The following is an 18,619-nucleotide window of genomic DNA, read 5'->3' on the forward strand; positions in this document are numbered from 1 at the left end:
ATCTTGTCGGTTGACGTCCACGCGACCTTGTCCTTTTGCTCCAAATACTAATTGAATATTTAAGTATTTCATAATGGTTAGTACTTTTTAAAAGATTTAAATCGAGGTAGTAAAAATTGCGACTAAATATTTCTAATGTCGATACTATTTAATACATTGTCTTATATCACATATACATCCTGTATATAATAATATGCTAATATGTCCTGTAAAATAAACGTTTTGACAAATAATTATATTGATATTAGCATTCGCATGAATGAAAAAATGGATGAAGCAAATAAATAAAGCTATTTCATCTTTTACATCCTGCTCAGCCATTCTCGCCTACCGCTTCCTAGGGAGACCATTATTTCGGCGCCTGTGTTTTATTAATTGCATCTATTTAAATTCCAATTATGCAAATTGCTCGAATAACACAACATAATATTACTATTATGTAAATAAACACACATCAACCTATTTTTCTGAATTCCGTATGTACTGGTATATAGATATTTTATTTCGAATTGTAATTTTTTAATTATTTTTTTTTACTTTTTAATCCAATAAAAAATAATAATACATAGCTTACAAAAATGTTTATACACTAAGTACATTCAATACAATTTTATTTTTACATATGGATGTAGCCACTCCACTTACACGTTCCGGAGTGTCAGGGTATTATGTATTTTAAACATAATTGTACATTCTTTCTCATCAATCGTGAGTAGAAATTCAAAAGAAATATAAAAAAATAAATTAAAACATACTTACATCAATAAAACGAAAAAGAATTTTCAAGAAACTAAAATTATATTATTTTATATGAAACATATTCCTCAGCTTCCTGCCTAGTCTTTTTAGCAATCCATTTATGGACTCGAGCTTTGAAAATATTGTTTTTCATTTTTTTCACCAAAATTTCCTCGCTTAAAAAATTGTATAGCTTAGGCTTATTATTTAAACAGTGAAATTTAGATGTTAAATTAAAAAAATATTTATCAATTATGTAGTTACATAGTCGGTTTCGTGGTACAATGGTCAGCGCGTTTGCCTACCATGCAAGAGGTCTCGGGTTTGATTCCCGACATAGTTGTCATGAAATGTTTATTTAGAGGGGTATTTTTACACTTACTTGAACATTTAGTATTCCCTGGGCTAGTACCTGAAGCTTAAGACTGATTCTTATCTTCCCTTCATGTAACAAAAACGATCAAGATATCCTGAAATTGATGTACCAATGCAGTGCCCTATGCACCATTAAGTGCGTAAGGGAATTATGTGTGTTTAAGTATTATTTTAATTCATTCGTTTTATGCACCTATATTAATTTATTATTAATTTTCAATAGGTTTAAAAAACAATCGTTATTTTTTTAATATAAAACACATCCAGAAAGGCGGTAACATTTACTCACTGAACTTTTTCTACGATCCAAACTAATATTATAAATACAGCAGTGTATTTGTCTGTTTGTTTGTGTTTCCTTCACATCGCAACAGAGCGATCGATCGACGTGATTTTTTTGTATAAGGATAGCTTGAGAGCTAAGAGGTGTCACAGGCTACTTTTCATCCCGAAAAAAAATAACAATCCCTCGGGAAAATTCTTGGTGGAAAAATAAATTTATATTAAAACAGAATAACGATGCTACGTCGCAATCGACACAGAGTACTTTTTATTCGGAAAAAATATACCGTTCAATCTGGAAAATTTATATTACTAAACGACAAAACAAATTAATCAACTAGTTTCTCCTTATTACCACGCCAGTGAAGCTGCGGGTAAAAGCTAGTATTATATGAATATACATTGGCGAACTCATTGCTATTAAGTAATATCTTCCAAACAACCAACCAAAAAAAGACTAGTATGAGGTGGTTAAAGTTTGTGCTTTAAGTTAGTCAATAGATAAACGGATAGATTTTAAATAGATAGATAGATTTTATAATATGAAAAAAACAACAATCTAAAAGGATATTTAATCCATCATAATCCAGTTTTTTTGTAAACTTCTAACAATTTACATTAGCATTTGAATTCGTAATAATTCTACACAACAAGAACATTATCCGAATCCTTACAAAGTCACTAATGATGTTTTAATTTATGAATGAATAAACTATGAAAATATTTACATCCTTCTTCAATATTTTGTCCCATTTGTTAAATAAGATCATTATATACGATCATAATCGTTAGACCATATTAATTCCCGGATATATTTGTCTAATAGCGATAATTATACATTCAGGTATTTCGCCAAAAAACTCGTTTTCAGATAATATTCGTCCTTGCAACAATAATATCGGATTTTCTTCTAGTGTACCGGATCAAGGGGTCGCCATGCGGTAACAGTACATCTAAGTTCATTTCGCCTATTACGTGTTTGTAATATAATATGTCGAATTCGTCGCGGAAAAGATGCGATCATTTATTCGTCTCGATCAACCCGTTCCAAATGGAAGATTCCCCTTTTGGTGATAGTCGATCACTACGTCAGAATTCCAAGACAGATTTTAGATATTGCCTACGTTTGGACTCGAGGAATTTTAATTATTTGATCATTTGCTCTCTACGGGTGGTCACACTCGTCTGCATAAATATCCCGCGGTTGTTAGAATGAAATAAGAGGTAACCATTTGTATTTCGATTTTTAATTCAATTGTTAGCAAGGGGGTAGCTCAACAAACATTTTGAATATTTTATGATGTCGAATATTTTATGATGTCGAATATTTTATGATGTCGAATATTTTATGATGTCGAATATTTTATGATGTCGAATATTTTATGATGTCGAAAATATTATTACGTATTAATATCTAAGCCCGTATTACAATGGGAAGTCAACTGAGTTATCTTCAATTGTCTGCAAAGTAAAATCGAATTTTCTGTATGAAAAATAGAATGTTCATGTTAATTTATTCTTTAAAAACGTTTAATTGCAGGTTACCGCCGAAGATAGTTAAAAAATTTATACGAATATTTACATTTTCGTCCAGAAAAATCAGTTTTATTTTATTTTTATTTTATTTTATTTTTGCACCACAACAGGCCAGTAGGCACAATTACAGTGGTGAATTACATCACAGAACACCCAGGCTTGAGGAAAATCACGAGTAATTTTTGTGTTCTCACCGGGATTCGAACCCGGAACCTTCCGTCTGTGAGTCAAGCGTCTTGACCACTACACCACGGAGGCCGCCAAAACAGATTTACTTAATAGACAATATAATTAATTAATAGGTAATTTTTTTTCATCTTGTTTTGATTACATTTATGAGCACACACTATTTATAAATGTGTTGAATTTTTTTCTCATATTTAAAATATATTCTATTAAATTGCTATTCTTTAATTTTAATTGTATTATTTTACTTAAAAAAAGAAAATTTCTTTAAACTATTTTTATCTGTTCATTATTTTAATTTATTTTATGTTCATTATTTTATACGTATACAGTATTATATCTGTACTCTTTTTATTTGATTATTAATTAAAACTAATGTCTGAGCACCCGATGACAAACTTTTATTGAATAATTTAAAGGAACAAAATATATTTTAATACTTTGTTTTCTTTATAATGTATTAATATTGTAATAATGTATATATTTTATTGAATAAAGACTCTATGAAAGGCGCAGTTGGTTAGATGGCTAACTGTGAAGCTGGCGTCGCGGCTTTGATTCGCGCCAGTCGCAAGAAAAAAATACAAGAAAGGTTTTTCCTCAATTAGTCCAGGTACTGTGGTGTATTTTTCATAACTTATTTCCACATCCAGAGAGGAAAGAGACTCCCGCCTGTTGACATGCCCCTTTTTAGGTTTTTTTTTTTTTTACTGAAATAAAAACTTCTAGCTTCCCAATTTAATCGGGCTGAGAACTGAACTGTCAACGAATGTATGTACATGTGATTTGATATTCCCAGCGCGATCGCTAACAATTCATTTAGCTATCAAGTCGTTCCAATCCACTGTGGTTACGGTTATTAAGGTTGGAAGAATCCCAGCACAGGGTAGGTAATTGCATTCATTTGTATTGGGGTTCGGTGGTAAAGTAAATTAAGATAACGCAAAAAAGGCAAAAAAGGAATATTCGAGCGTCCATCCGCTATCTGGCGAGTGGTGCGAGTGGCGCGATCAGCTACCGTGCCCTGAAGGAAAAACGTTTATTTAAAATTAAATTGATTAGGGCACCTTACAAAAAAGATTGTTTGCCGCATATCTTAATTACGTAATTAAAAAAAAAACAATATATGGAAATGGATTAAATACTCTTATAATTAACATTTTTTATCGTCTAGAATACCTTCACATTTTCAGTTTATAATTCAGGAGGGTTTTGGGTGGTTTAATATTCTCGCACAAAATAATATCTAACTTTATATAAATCCTTGCTCAGATTAACTTTAATGTACCTCACCATAACTTGCGTACCAATGCTGTCTTTGCTGTTGGAAATTTTAGATCCAACGTCGGACGCTTTTCCCCTCTGCCAAGGATCATCAGAACAGTTAACAAAATCTCGCTAAACAGTACTGTCGATGTGTTCCTACAGCAAAGGTAAGCATTCAAGAAGTACGCGGTATTTTCAAACTTCATCATTCGCCTTTTCAAATTCTTATATCAAATCGATTGACTAACCTACATATACTTAATTTAAATTAAAAATATGGTTTATATGATTATTATTAGATAAAAGACATGCATAATTTTATTAACGGTATGATGTTTATTTTATGGCATAAAATAGTAAGATATTCTAGCCATTTGTTGATGCATGATCCATTATTTTATTGTAAAAATCTTACTGAGTATTTCATCTTGAAATTATCATAATAATTGAAATTGAACGTTTAAAGTGTTTTAAATTGAACAATACGATTAAATATTAATAAGGGAATTATATAAAATATTGATCTGACTAGAATTTTGAATTTCTTTAAAAATTATTGCTATAAAGATGAAATCTTACAGCTATCAAGTACTTATTTATTTCTTTAGAAATGAATAAACGTATAGTGAATGGGTATAAGTAGGTACTTTTTTTAAGAAAAAAAAATATTTGCTTTCTCATGATTTGCCCAAATACAATTTTGGGGGTATTTTCTGTCAGTCGTAAATCTTTTGGCAGAGCGGGGTCCGAACTTTGGACATGTGGTCTGCGAGTCCACGATACCATCACGGGACCACAACTAGTTTATATTGTACTTATTTTATAGACAAAATAAGTGATTTCAAAAAAGCTTTAAAGCAAGTGTATTCAAGACAAAAAAATTCACAACTAAAAAAAATTTAATCGGTGTTGGTCTATCGATTTATTCAACAGTTTATGAATTATGAATATTATCTAAAGTACGTTTAATGATTTTTTAACGATAATATATTTTCTTTTTTAACATTTAACGAGAGTTCGTGTTCATGCACAAAAATAAAAAAAAGGCGTGAATAGTTACACAGAAAACAAAATCATAAACTTCATAATACAGGGTGTTCTTTAAACCCTGTCACATCCGAAATTACGATGATCAGTATGGGCAAGATGACATATTTTAAAAAATATTTAGAACGAAGAAAATTTGTAAAAATAAAATATTTAAAAGAACAAATGGTTGCTTACTTCTGCAGGGGAGAAGCGAGGGGGGTGCGACCGCGCGGTTAACGGTGTGTCAGACTCCCCCCTCCTCGTTTCTCTCCTGCAGAAGTTAACAACCATTTATTTTTTTTATTTTTTTTTGTTTTTAATGTGCCAATATGTCTTCTTGCTCATACTGATCATCGTGGTTTCGGATGTGACAGGGTTTAAAGAACACCCTGTATAAGAACCTACTACACAATTTTATAATGCAGTTTTTTTGATAATATGCCGTAATGAGAAAGATTAGTGTCTTTTTCTGTATTAGACATTAAACTAAGCCAAAAAAATATAAAAAAAATTGTATGTCGTATTATCAGCGCTATGATTTTTTTAAAGTTTTGTATTTCTGAAATAACTCTGCGTGTGACGTCAGAAGTTCGTCTCTGTCAGTGCTTCGGATTGGTTCGTTTACGGTAAGCAAACCGGATATCCTTCACAGCTCTCATATTATTGGCTGATTCATATGAACCAGTGACGTCGTGCGTTTTCATTAAAATATTTTTATTATTTTTTTCGTACATTTTCAAGAAACTTTGCACTACAATTAATGCTCTAATTTTTACCGCGCGCAAGAAAATATTTTTTGTATCCATTTTCCCGTGGGGCTGAAGTTTCTCATTCTCGCCTGTAACTATAAATATGTTTTTAAAAAACGACGACGGACACGTCTTGTTGGCCAGTGTGACGTCACAATTTCTCTTCGGTGACCTCAGTAGATTGTAAAATTGGCTTTCCGTAAACCAGAAATCTATCACAACACTATTGGTTGAATCGGAAGAACTATGGTCCTTAAAATATAGCTTGATTAGAATGACAGTTATCAGCAAAAGTGACGACATAACTTTGTATTAACGTCTAAGGAGTGATTAATATTGACACACGAAAAATCATTCGTATCTGGCATGTCAATTTTTTTTAAATACAATGCTTGACATATAAATCAACATAATTATATAAAATCAGCTTTAAAACTTAAAAAAACTTATTATTAAGAACGTTATTACATGGTTACATCATTTTGCAAAAATGTTAGAGATGGAACAAATTGATCAATGTCAATCGATCGAATAAAAAAATAATTCGTTTGATGTTGTTCATGAAAAAAAGTTTGATGTCTTATTTTTCGGTGAATAACTGTCTTTAACACACTATAATAGGCTTGTTTCCGCGTTTTTATATCAATTTTCGGAAACAGAGTTTCATGTTTGCATGAAAAAACTGATAAAATCAGTGATCAGTAATTTCCCATCACCAGTGACATTAGTTTGGCAGCTGTCATTTTAATCAAGCTATATTTTAAGGACTATAGTGAGTCGATTAAAGTAGTTGGTTTATATTTAAAAATATTTTATACGTTTTCAAGAAACTTCGCCGAACAGTTAAATGCTTCTTAATGCGTAAAAAAACATTTTTCATATCCAATTTCCCGTAGCACTGTACGACGTCATTCATTTGAAACTTTTTTTCTTAAATTTTTGAGGCGTTAAATTCGGAGTCAGTAGGCAACTGCACGATTTTGCTTCCTCTTTAAATTTTAGTGTAAGAACCAATATACACAAATTGGAATGTTGCGGAGGTAGGAAGCATTGTGTGAAGATTTCAACGTTTCACGAACCTATTATAAATGACTATAACAACTATTATTACATTATGCCCTTGATAGGTCACCCAATTCCCGCGCTATCGGATCTTCTCGAACCTGCTATCTATTTTATTGTTAATGATATTTCATATATTTGGACACTGCGCGCTTCGTTATTTGTATAATTTCATTTATTATTTTATTTATCGAGACAAACAGCGTGGTTTATTATTTTTTTTTTTTCAAATATATTTACAAAACAGTCTTAAAATTAAAGTCCTGCTGAATTGTAAGCATACAACTCGTCATCAGATTCTTATGTTGCTTCTATTGTTTCATACTTAACCTACATTAAGGTTGGGCTTATCCAGAGACCAATATACGTATAATGAGTTAGAAACTAGCTTAAATATATCTTCTCTTTAAGACCGTCGAAATAAATCCGACCTTCTAGTCCTACTTAAAATTCTCAACTCACTCTTTGATGCGTCTGAACTACTGAGCTCAATAAAATTAAATATTCCAACTAGAAACCTCAGACAATACTTACTCTTTCATACCGATAACCATAGAACTAATTATGTTTTTTTCAATTCAATTAATTTATTTAAAATATAACATATACATTACAAAAATATATTCAATACGTACATATTATAAAAAAGAAAAAAAAATACACGAAAGAGACTCATGTCAAAGTAGTAGGAGAATCCTGCTCCGGAAAACCCCTTCGGATACTTGGAACAGATCAATATCCAGAGCGATGTTTTTCAGCAGAGCGGTAGTCCTTCCAACAGGCATTACCATAGGTTGGTCCTGAATATCGGAATATGAAACAATCTATGCTGACGCTGTCTCAGGTAATTATCCCCTAAGCCCAGAATTCTTTGGGTCCGCCAACAAACATACCAGTCTAGTTGTCTTCTTTCATACGATCACTGAATCAAATTCAATTATAAACATCTCTCTCACGCTTCCACTCCCACCAAATTTACTATATACCATTGTGTCTTTTTTTTTTTTTATTTAAATCTTAAAATAGGGCACACATATCATACATATTGTTATGTGTGTTCTAATAATAACATTACAAATATTTTTAATTTATAAATTGTTGTTCTTTCTATTTTCCTTTATAATAATTTTCTACGTATAAATATATTCTTAAAAATGCCCATTGGGTTTATATGTAAATAAATACATTAATAATGATTTTATTCGAAAATCATTACATATTGTTCCATATTTTTTATTTTGTTAAAAATTAAAACTATCATTAATACAAAAACATTTTTTCATTAGCCATAATTTGAGCATACGTCTCACTCATGTATTTAGCTCACTATTCTCAATATTGTTTGGTAACATGTTACATGTTTTAGGTATACTGTATTGCGGTGTGTCCTTTTCCCATATTTATTACAATATCTTCATAGGAACAGCTAGCCCTTCCATAATAGTAAACAGGGGTGGTATTGTGAACGCAAAAGCGCACGTAGAAAACGCCACGTACTAAATACACGCTAATAGAGCGATTTCTTCGTGCGCAATTCAGCGCCCCGGTTACAATGGAAAGTTAACTGAGTTATCTTCGACTGTCTATAAAGAAAAATTGATATTTGTGAACAAAAATGAATATATAAACATGAACATTTAAAATGTCTTCATCGGTAACCTATAATTGAACATGTTGTAAAGAAAAAAATGCATGCATATTCTGCTTTTCATACAGAAAACTTAATTTTTCTTTGTAAATAAAATTGAAGATAAATGTCAACTTCCCATTGTAGTCGGGGGGATTCAGTTTAAAATGAGCAATTACCACAAAATAATGTGCATTATAAATTTTGAAATTTTTTCGTACTGCAAAATGATCGATTTAGACATTCCACGGTGAATTGACATATTAATACACATAGACATGCTCTGAGCCCTCAAAAATTATGACACTTAACTCATGTCCAAACGCTCAGTCATACCCAACGCGTACTTCGTCGTTCTTCGTCGTTTAGAATCGAAACCAAAATGCCTACTTGTGTCATGAAAGCGCGTAAACCTTACGGATAAACATTGTAAAAAGGGTTGTGCAACTTTTGCAACTTTTTTTAAGAAGCTAGTAACAATTTGTATTCAAATATAATTTATTTTTTTTGAAAGTCGAAATACGCCTGATGGCGCAATTGATAAGCTCTTCTTAGTTACAGGGATGTACTGATAGGAATACGTTATTAAAATATAATAAACGTGACTTAATATTATTTTTGAATTCCTCAAAATCCAGAAAAATAAATAAATGGGTTGAAATTTTAAGGAATATGAGAATAGAACCTAATAGATATCCACCAAAAACTAATATTGATTCATAACGTTAAAATACCAATTTTTTTTGTACCTAAAATGAGAATCCTCCTATTTTTGGTAGCATAGTTCGTTGGACGAACAACTGCGAAACTGACGTCGCGAGTTCGATTCACGCCAGTTGCAAGAAAGAAATCCAAGAAAGATTTCCTTCTCAATTGGTCCAGACCAACACACCCAGGTGTTTTGGTGTATTTTTCATTAACTCCTTCCGTATACCCTCTATCCCACCCTGCAGATAAGTCTCAAAATAGAAGCTTAGCGGGTTATTCCTTTAAAAATATATATATATATATATATATGCATCAAAGTTGAATGCAGTCCTGGTTAAATAAACAAACTTAGTAACTATGGGTACATTTCCGTACCACTACCTTTAAAAATATATTACTCTATAGGGCGTGCCGCGGTATTATATCAATGCCACGGTGTACTTCTGGGGATGCGATATGTACCCACCTTCTAAATAGTAGATGAGATGTACCGAATACGGAACAGCTTAGGGAAAAAACGTTGTTAATTATAATCAAATTGTCTGCCTCGTGGTGTAATGGTCGGTGCGTTTGCCTATCATTCAAGAGGTCTCGGGTTCGATTCCCGACATGGCTGATATAAAATATTTATTTAAAAGGGTTTTTCACACAAGGATATTTCATAGTCCCTGGACTGGTATCTGAAGCGTAAGACTGATCATCTTACCTTCATGTAACAAAAAAATTGACATGATACGCTGCGATTAATGTACCGATGTAGTGCCCTATGCACCATTAGGTGCGGAAATGGAATGATGATGATGATTTTGATTAACTATTACACATTGAAATTTTTGAGAACATAAACATACAAATGTCATCATGTTAAACAAAAAGAAAAACATTTTTTTTTATATATACTCGTAAAAAGAAATATTTGCGTTCTTACGATTTACCCAAATATTTCATTTCGAGGGCCATTTTTAACGAGTTGTATATAACTCACTATTAGAACATGGGAATCAAGTTGGGGTTGAGTAGGATTCGAACCACGGACCTTTTGTCCGTGAGTCCGAGACACTAGCCACAGGACCACAACCCGATTCACATCCCGAAAACATTAGATTAAAAGTCTTCTAATATGAGATACTAAGATTTGTTTAATTTTGATTACAATAATCATCAGATTATGAAATAATATAAAACATATCACAAAATTCCATTTTACATAAGGCAGTAAAAAATGATGTGGTGATATGGTGATATGGGATATGATGATATGGGAAAAAACATTGAAAAAAAAAACAAAATTTAAACTGAAGGTTAAAAAATATGTGATAAACAACTTATAAATTAAATGTATGTACATCGTTATTATTAGAGCACGCATACGTATATGTTTGTGTGCCCTACTTTAAGATTCTAAATAAAAAATAAAAAAAATATTATGAAATTGATATTATCGGCCCTCGAACATTCAATATGGCACCAATGACCTGAACTTGATTCACTTTGATTTCGTGCCTTTTTTACAAATGTCCCTTTTCTTTTACAAGCCTTTCAGTTCAGTTTTATAAGGTGTCTGGAACGTAGATGCAACCTGGAAAATATAATTTAATTTAATCGACTAAAATTCCTAATTTCAAATAGTATTCCATTTGAAGTTCGCCCAGATATCCCATATTAAGAACAAGCTCAGTACAAAGTGATTAAAACACATTTTATTTTATTAATTTTTGCATTTTATATGTTATCTTAAAAATATCGATGAAAAATAATAAAATATTCAAATTGTTGTAAGGCGTCACTCCCCAATATCTACACAAGAATTGTTTTCTTTTACGTAATGGGAAATACGTAATGGGAAATCCTAACGTCAAATGTTTAACATAAGCCTAAAGAATCCACTTTTTCTAAGTGATTTCTAATAATTTATAGCATTAATTTGTATTTTCAGTATCTTAATACACTGATTCATTCATTATAAGACTCACATTTCTTCCAAATCAATGGGCATGATCATAAACTGGATACGAAAATCGAAATGTCATTTCATCAAATTCTGTATACGCATCCGTTAGCCTTTGAGGTACAGATATATGTATTGAATTTATATAAAATCGTATTAAGAAATAATATTGTATACTTATTTAAATTTGTTGCAACAGAGAGGGAAAACATTTTTGAGTAGGGAATGTGGGAGTCAAGGCATTTACAGGGCTTATGAACTGTCATTGGCTGGTTTAAGTGGCCACATTACACACTTTTTAACATTCACCATTCTACCTATGCTTGAACATCCACGTCAACAGATGGAAAAGTTGAGGAAATGTGGATGTTCAAACAAAAGCAGAATCGTGAATGTTACACAGTGTGTAAAGTGGCCACTTAAAACAGGTCGTGAGCCCTGTAAATGCCTAGACTCCCATATTCCCTTCTCAAAAATGTTTTCCCTCTCTGTTGCAACAAATGTAAATATGAACAACTCTCTAGGGAGAAAATCCAGCCAGTCTGCAAGCATTTGGTCATACTCTTTACACTGTTGTATACTTAATTTTTTTAATCAGAATAAACTTAATATATATATTCACAGAAAAAAAACTACTAGGATTTAACTCAAAATATTACGAAAACACAATATTTAGAAATGTAGACTATAATTTAGTCGATCGGTAAAAAAATTTGAATTCTGTAGAGATTAAAGAGACGTATCAATCTAGAACTTACACAAATATCAAAAATTCTTTTTCCTCTATTCTTCTTCTTCTCAAAAGCCTTTCTAGGCATAAAAACGTAATCACTGTCCCTGGCGTGTGTGGTGCGTCTGGCATCCGGACGTGTGCCAGCATGTTTGGATCGGTCGGTGGAGAAGTGGGTACGCTGGGTTATTGAGGGCGTTCTTGCATAGTTTTTGAGAAACACCGTCATCTCATATTAGGGACGTATGCCATATTCGGTACATCTCCTCTAATAATACGTCTTACATAATTTACATTGGCATTGCGGCGGTGAGCTTGAACTTTACCTGGTCACGAGAGACTATAACATGGCGTACGGCGGATCGAGGGACCCGGACACAGGAACATAATATGTGCCGTACCTACCTACATAACAACAATAGGCCAGACGCAAGACATAACGGCCCCAAATGCCATTTTAGGTGCTAACCTATGAAGTTGCCGCTTTTACGAGTTGGCAAATTTGAACGTGGATAACTTTTACTAAATGTTATTAAATATTTGTATATAACCACTTACCGAATTTCCTATGTCTACCGGTTTCGAGACGTGCCCGTCTCTTCGTCGGGACACCAATTAAACCAACATGCAAAACCCACTATACACCTTCACCATAGTTGTTGCACAAAAATATCAAACCAACACGACATGCATTTTATTAAGCACATGCACTGATTAGGACAAACATGCACTGATTAAGTTATGAAAATATTATCTTGTTTGAGAATTAATGAAAAAAGGAGGGGTTTTGCATGTTGATTTGCATGTTGGTTTAATTGGTGTTCTGACGAAGAGACGGGTACGTCTCGAAACCGGTAGAATAGAAAAGTCGGTAAGTGGTTATATGCAGATTAATAACATTTAGTAAAATGTTTGACCACAAAGTTAATGCTTTAAATATTAATAATGGTTAACTTTTGTCTGCATAAGAATTTCAAATACCAATATTTTTTGTATTAAAGCCATGTTTTCTTGTTTTTTTTTTCTGTTAGTAATTTGTTTTTGCGTCGTTTGTTATCGTTTATATGTTTTCATATTCTAAAAAAATCATCTTTCAAACATCATAAAACAACTAAAACATTTTTTTTAAATATACATTTAAATAATTATACAATAAAATATTATTTTTTTAAAATATAATTAAGTTCACGAGACTTTAGCAAGGTACCCACGTCTCTCCATGCTTTACATTTAATGCCGTTGTGTAGTCTAAGCATTCATAAAAAACATTTATAAAAATTAGCTGCCAAAATTTGCCTATCACTAAGTTATTGTGAAAAATGTGATAAAAGTCAGAAAACCAAAAACCGCTATCTATGGCGGTTTCAAATGTCGACTTTTTATGAAAACTATTTTCGAATTAGTTTGTTATTAATATAGAAGTCTAGGGAAGGTCTAGAAGGTAATATAGAAGTCTAGACTTCTGTTCTGAAATGTTCTTCATCTCTGTTGTAATATGTTTATTTATTGGTATTATTGATAGGTATTTGTCATTTTATAATAATAATAATAACCCATCGATATTAATAATAATTAGTTTGCAAACATATTATAATCAAATGAACACCATCTTTATGTTTTCAATGTTATTTTTAATATTTTACTGTATGAAAATAAAAATACCATAATAAAATTTATTTCATTTGAAGCTTGTACGACTTTTATATTAGTGTATATATTTTTAAATATACATCTAAAAATAAAAGAGTTGTCGACTTTTGATCCGAAACCGACCAACCCTTTATTTTCCATAGTGCGCCGCACCGCCCGCACCACGTAACGATCCTCATAGGTAACATCCACAGCAGACGAAGATTGTCGATCTCTTTACGATCACCGTTTAAAGCGTGATTAGCGTGTCATGCTTACGAGTTAATTACAACCACAAGCTCCGCCTCCCGTCCAGCCTTCGATAGTGATAAATTTATTCGAGCATCTTCCGCTGCCTCCCAAACATTTCTGTAAAAAATGATAAAAAAGCGGGCATTTATTTTACAAATTTCAATATTATTTATTTCATTAAAACAACAACCATTGCAACACAAATACAACGTTTGCAAATAAACCGAAATTATAGGCCAATTAAAGTTTCCACATATTACTAAATACAAACCGAAAAAAACAATGGAACTTGTGTAAATGACTCCACCTGTAAAAAGAAAAAAAAACCATAGATATTTTTATTTTATTTATTTTATTAACATAAACGGCAAATCTGCCTTTTACACACATTTTTAATACTACATATTTGGCTTAATTTAAAAAAAAAATAATTTAAAACATAAATTTCATAATATCAAAGATTTATATAAAAAAAAATTTAACCTAAAAATTATACAAGATTTATATTTAAAAAAATAACCTAAAAATTATACAGCATATTCAGTAGAAAGTTTAAATAATAAAACATTCTACAGTAATACAACAAGAAAATCATAAGTACTTTTTCATACAGCTGGGCAAAATGAACAAAAAACTGTAAATGTTATGAAATGCATGAGTAAATAAATATAATTACCATTCACCATCTTTGAAAAAGTTCAAAAGTTTTGTTCTATAGGAACAATACCCTACACTAAATATATCAGATGCGTGGGAATGACTATTGCCGAGTTCATAAAGTCTATTTAATACGGCATCACAAGTATACACTGTCTGTGAATTGTTGCTACAAAAATATAGATATGAAAAGAAAAAGTATTTTGTTGTTAACTCGGTCTTAAGAAAACCATTTCGTCAACGGATCCACACGGTGTGGCCCCAAATTAGTATTTTTTTTAAAACAAGTTAACATATATATATAATATCAAAGTACAAAAAAATGTGTAAAGATTGTTAAATGCACTTGGATTAAATTAATAAAAATATTTTCAATTAAGATTTTTACTCTAGCATTTTTTTAATTGTTTTTTTAGAGTGAAAGAATATATTATATTGATTCCAGAAAAATAAAATTGCTGTGAAAATTTTGTTTTCTTAGAATATATCACAAGAATTACAAATTTATATTCCAACTCGATGTGACTTTTATGCAGTGCTGAGTCAGGCCTTAGACAAACTAAAAATTAAATAAGAAACGAATCATACATAATACGATAGCTAATATTGGGACGGTTTGTGGTCAGAAGTATTGTTCCGGAACCGGATCAGGAGGTCCGAGGCTCAAATTCCCCCCCTACCACAACTTGTTTCCCATTTTTGTTTACTATATGTAATTTATGTTGTTTTGATCTTACTTTTTATATCTTAATTTTATTAACTTCTTAAATACTTGTTTACATACCAATCCATAAGAATTTATTGAAAAACCTGTCGATTGGTTTAAATTAAAATTTAATTAATAAATTGAATAAAAATTCAGAACCAAAAGAAAATAGCCCAAAAATTGAACTATTTGTGTAAATTATAAGAACGAAAATATTTATTTTTCAAAGAAAAAAATAAAAAAGGACTTTAAAATATTGCAGGGTAAAAACACTTTTTTACTATCAGGAATTGATAGATAAACAATTTACAATTGCCTACACGAATGAAAATAATTTAAAAAGTCTAACATTGGGTCAGCGTCTATGTCCGTGCCCAGGCGATTTAAGAATGCAGTTCTCGGTGTGAAATAGAACCAGATCCCTGGATGAAAGTTTTTGACTCGATGATGAGGTAAAAATCCTGAAAAGTCAAATCATGTGCAGATAAGTCCACCTCATAGTGCAGTGGTTGGCTTTACAAATTCAGCAGGTATGAAGAAATATTAATTTAAACATAGGCGGAATCGTGGATGTTACACAATGTATAAAGTGATCGCTTTCACCAGCTAACGATACATTGAAAGCGTTAATATGCGGCACATGATCGCGATATTGCATCCTGTGAAAACTTCCACACTTTGTAGTATTATATTTAGAGAACAGTGACGGAATCGTTTACCAGAAAAATTGGGAAATAAATGGGAAGTTATCTTCAATTTTATCTAAGTAAAATTAAGTTTTTGTATGAAAATCAGAATATGCATACATTTTTTTCTTCTTAACATGTTCAATTATAGGTTACCGACGAATATACTTTAAATGTTCATGCAAATATACTCATTTTCCTACACAATTTTCGGTTTTTCTTTTTAGACAGTCGAAGATAACTCCCATCGGGGTGTGGGTCCTATCATTGAGAAATTTCTACATCTAATTACAGGTAAACGTCGTTTTACGCCGGGGTTGCATTCCGAGAGACCGGCGTAAAAAAAATCGGCGTAAAATGAACACAAATATAATGGAAGATATGAGGTTAGATTCCGTGTCGAAATTCGAAGAACAATCTAACATGTTTATTTAATGCATATCCTAAATAAATTAAAATGCATTTAATAAATACAATTCGTTTACGAAATCAATAAAATCTCTTGATATAAATAATGATTATTTTAATAATAAATACTAACTCGCCAGTTCGTCGCGTCGGTACTAAATTTAATTCTCATGTTTTTTTTTTTTAAAAAGCAGCCAATTTCATTTGCTTTGATTGTTGCTTCCTTTCTAACAGAATCATAGCATAAATTACAAATATTTTGATAGGTATTCATTTAATTTTAATAATAATAAAATAAAAGATATAATCGCACCTTTTCATTTTTCTTAAAAACAAAACAAAAATAAACTCAGAAACAATTTTACACACACAATAGGCTGCTCGCGTATACGGTAATAAAATAAAACAACGTGTAAAAGTGTGCCTGCTATTAGAATCGCGGCGCCTACTGTCGTCTGGTGTCGGCCGAACCGGCTTAATTGTAAATCGGCGTAAATCGAACCGGCGGCGGCGCAAAACGACGTTTACCTGTACTCTCTTTGCTAGACACTTTTCTATTGATTTAGTATTTCCGCAATTTGTTTTGCAATCTGCTCAGGTTCCGATAAGAACACTCTTGAAACATTTTGATATTTAATACATCGATTATTTTATTTTATTTTATTCAGAAAAGATACAAACTCGTACTTTAAAAACATGCATCGATACAATCCCACGAGAATTACACATAAAAGTATCACTAGACATTTAAGTGGTTTACAAAATAAATATTGTTCGATAATTCTTAATTTATTTTTTACGTGAAAAGTTATAGAAACTTAGATACTAGTACATAGGCACTATATACCTACCTATTGATAACCGGATGTTCCAAGAATGAGAGATGCTGTTTCCTGATATTATCATTAATAGCATTAGTAATAGATCTCTAAGAATGTTGGGTTTCATTATCAGAACCACTAAATATTTCAAAGATATTGGTGTACTTAAAATAATGTACACGTCACTTGTAAGAAGCATTTTGGAGTACAACTCTACAATCTGGGCTCCTCATTATTCTAGGCACCAATATTGTATTGAAAAGGTCCAAAATAAGTTTTTACGATTTATAAATTTTAAATTAGGTGTTGGTATTGAATTTTTAAATTATGATTTGTTACTGTTTATTTTGAAATTATTAAGACTAAGTGACAGGAGAGTTATAACTGATTTATTAAATTTATATAAAATAATCCATTCCATGTTTGACACCCCTGCACTTTTATCACTAATTAGTTTTAATGTACCAAAAAGGACAACTCGGCAAACCTACCAATACTGTGGCAACAATACTTCGACATCATATGGTAAAAATGCAGTCATCAATAGACTTCACTCTCTAGGCAATAAGTACCAGGACGTTGGTGACTCATTTCACATGAAATTTATTACATATAGAACGGCTCTTCTTCTTTATTTTATTCGTAATAGTTCTAGGTAACTATTTGTTACTTTTGTTAAAAATTTGTTTTAAACTTCTTTATTAGTGTTTTTTTTTTCCTTTTTTCGTTTCTTTTCTTAATTAATTTATAAGTAAAAAATATTTCTCTTTATCATTTTTTTTTACATCATTATATATTTTTATACATAAACATATACTATTTACCTAAATATTAGTTTTCAATAATAATACATATATATATATTTTTTTAATGTTATTCAAAATTACTTCTTAGTTATTTTTTTAACTGGTTCAAAGTATTTCTAATACCAAATTATCTTTTTTTATCCATAATTCTACAACTGGTAATATTTTATTATTTTATACAGTTTATATTTCTTAGACTTTCTAAATTAATAATATTGTTTTAAATGCTCTGTATTACTTATAATTATGCTTACATGTATGTATATTTAATTGTATTTGTAACTAATATGTAAAAGGCACTAAGTGCCGTTTATTTCAATAAAATAAAATAAAATAAAATAATGTATTTTGAAAATACAAATAGTCAACAAATATGATAAAAATCCACATAGTTAGCCTATTTTTTTTTTTTAATTCA

General features: G+C 31.0%; 1 protein-coding gene across 1 annotated transcript in view; it reads left to right on the forward strand.

Moving 5' to 3' along the window:
• The window catches only part of LOC148276579 (uncharacterized), a 47,610-nt gene that overhangs the window by 25,966 nt on the left and 3,025 nt on the right, over positions 1–18,619 (forward strand). The window lies entirely within an intron of this gene.

This window comes from Micrasema longulum, unplaced genomic scaffold (genome assembly GCF_059751315.1).
Source record: "Micrasema longulum isolate JH-2025_06_02 unplaced genomic scaffold, ASM5975131v1 h1tg001190l, whole genome shotgun sequence".
Classification (NCBI taxonomy): Eukaryota; Metazoa; Arthropoda; class Insecta; order Trichoptera; family Brachycentridae; genus Micrasema; species Micrasema longulum.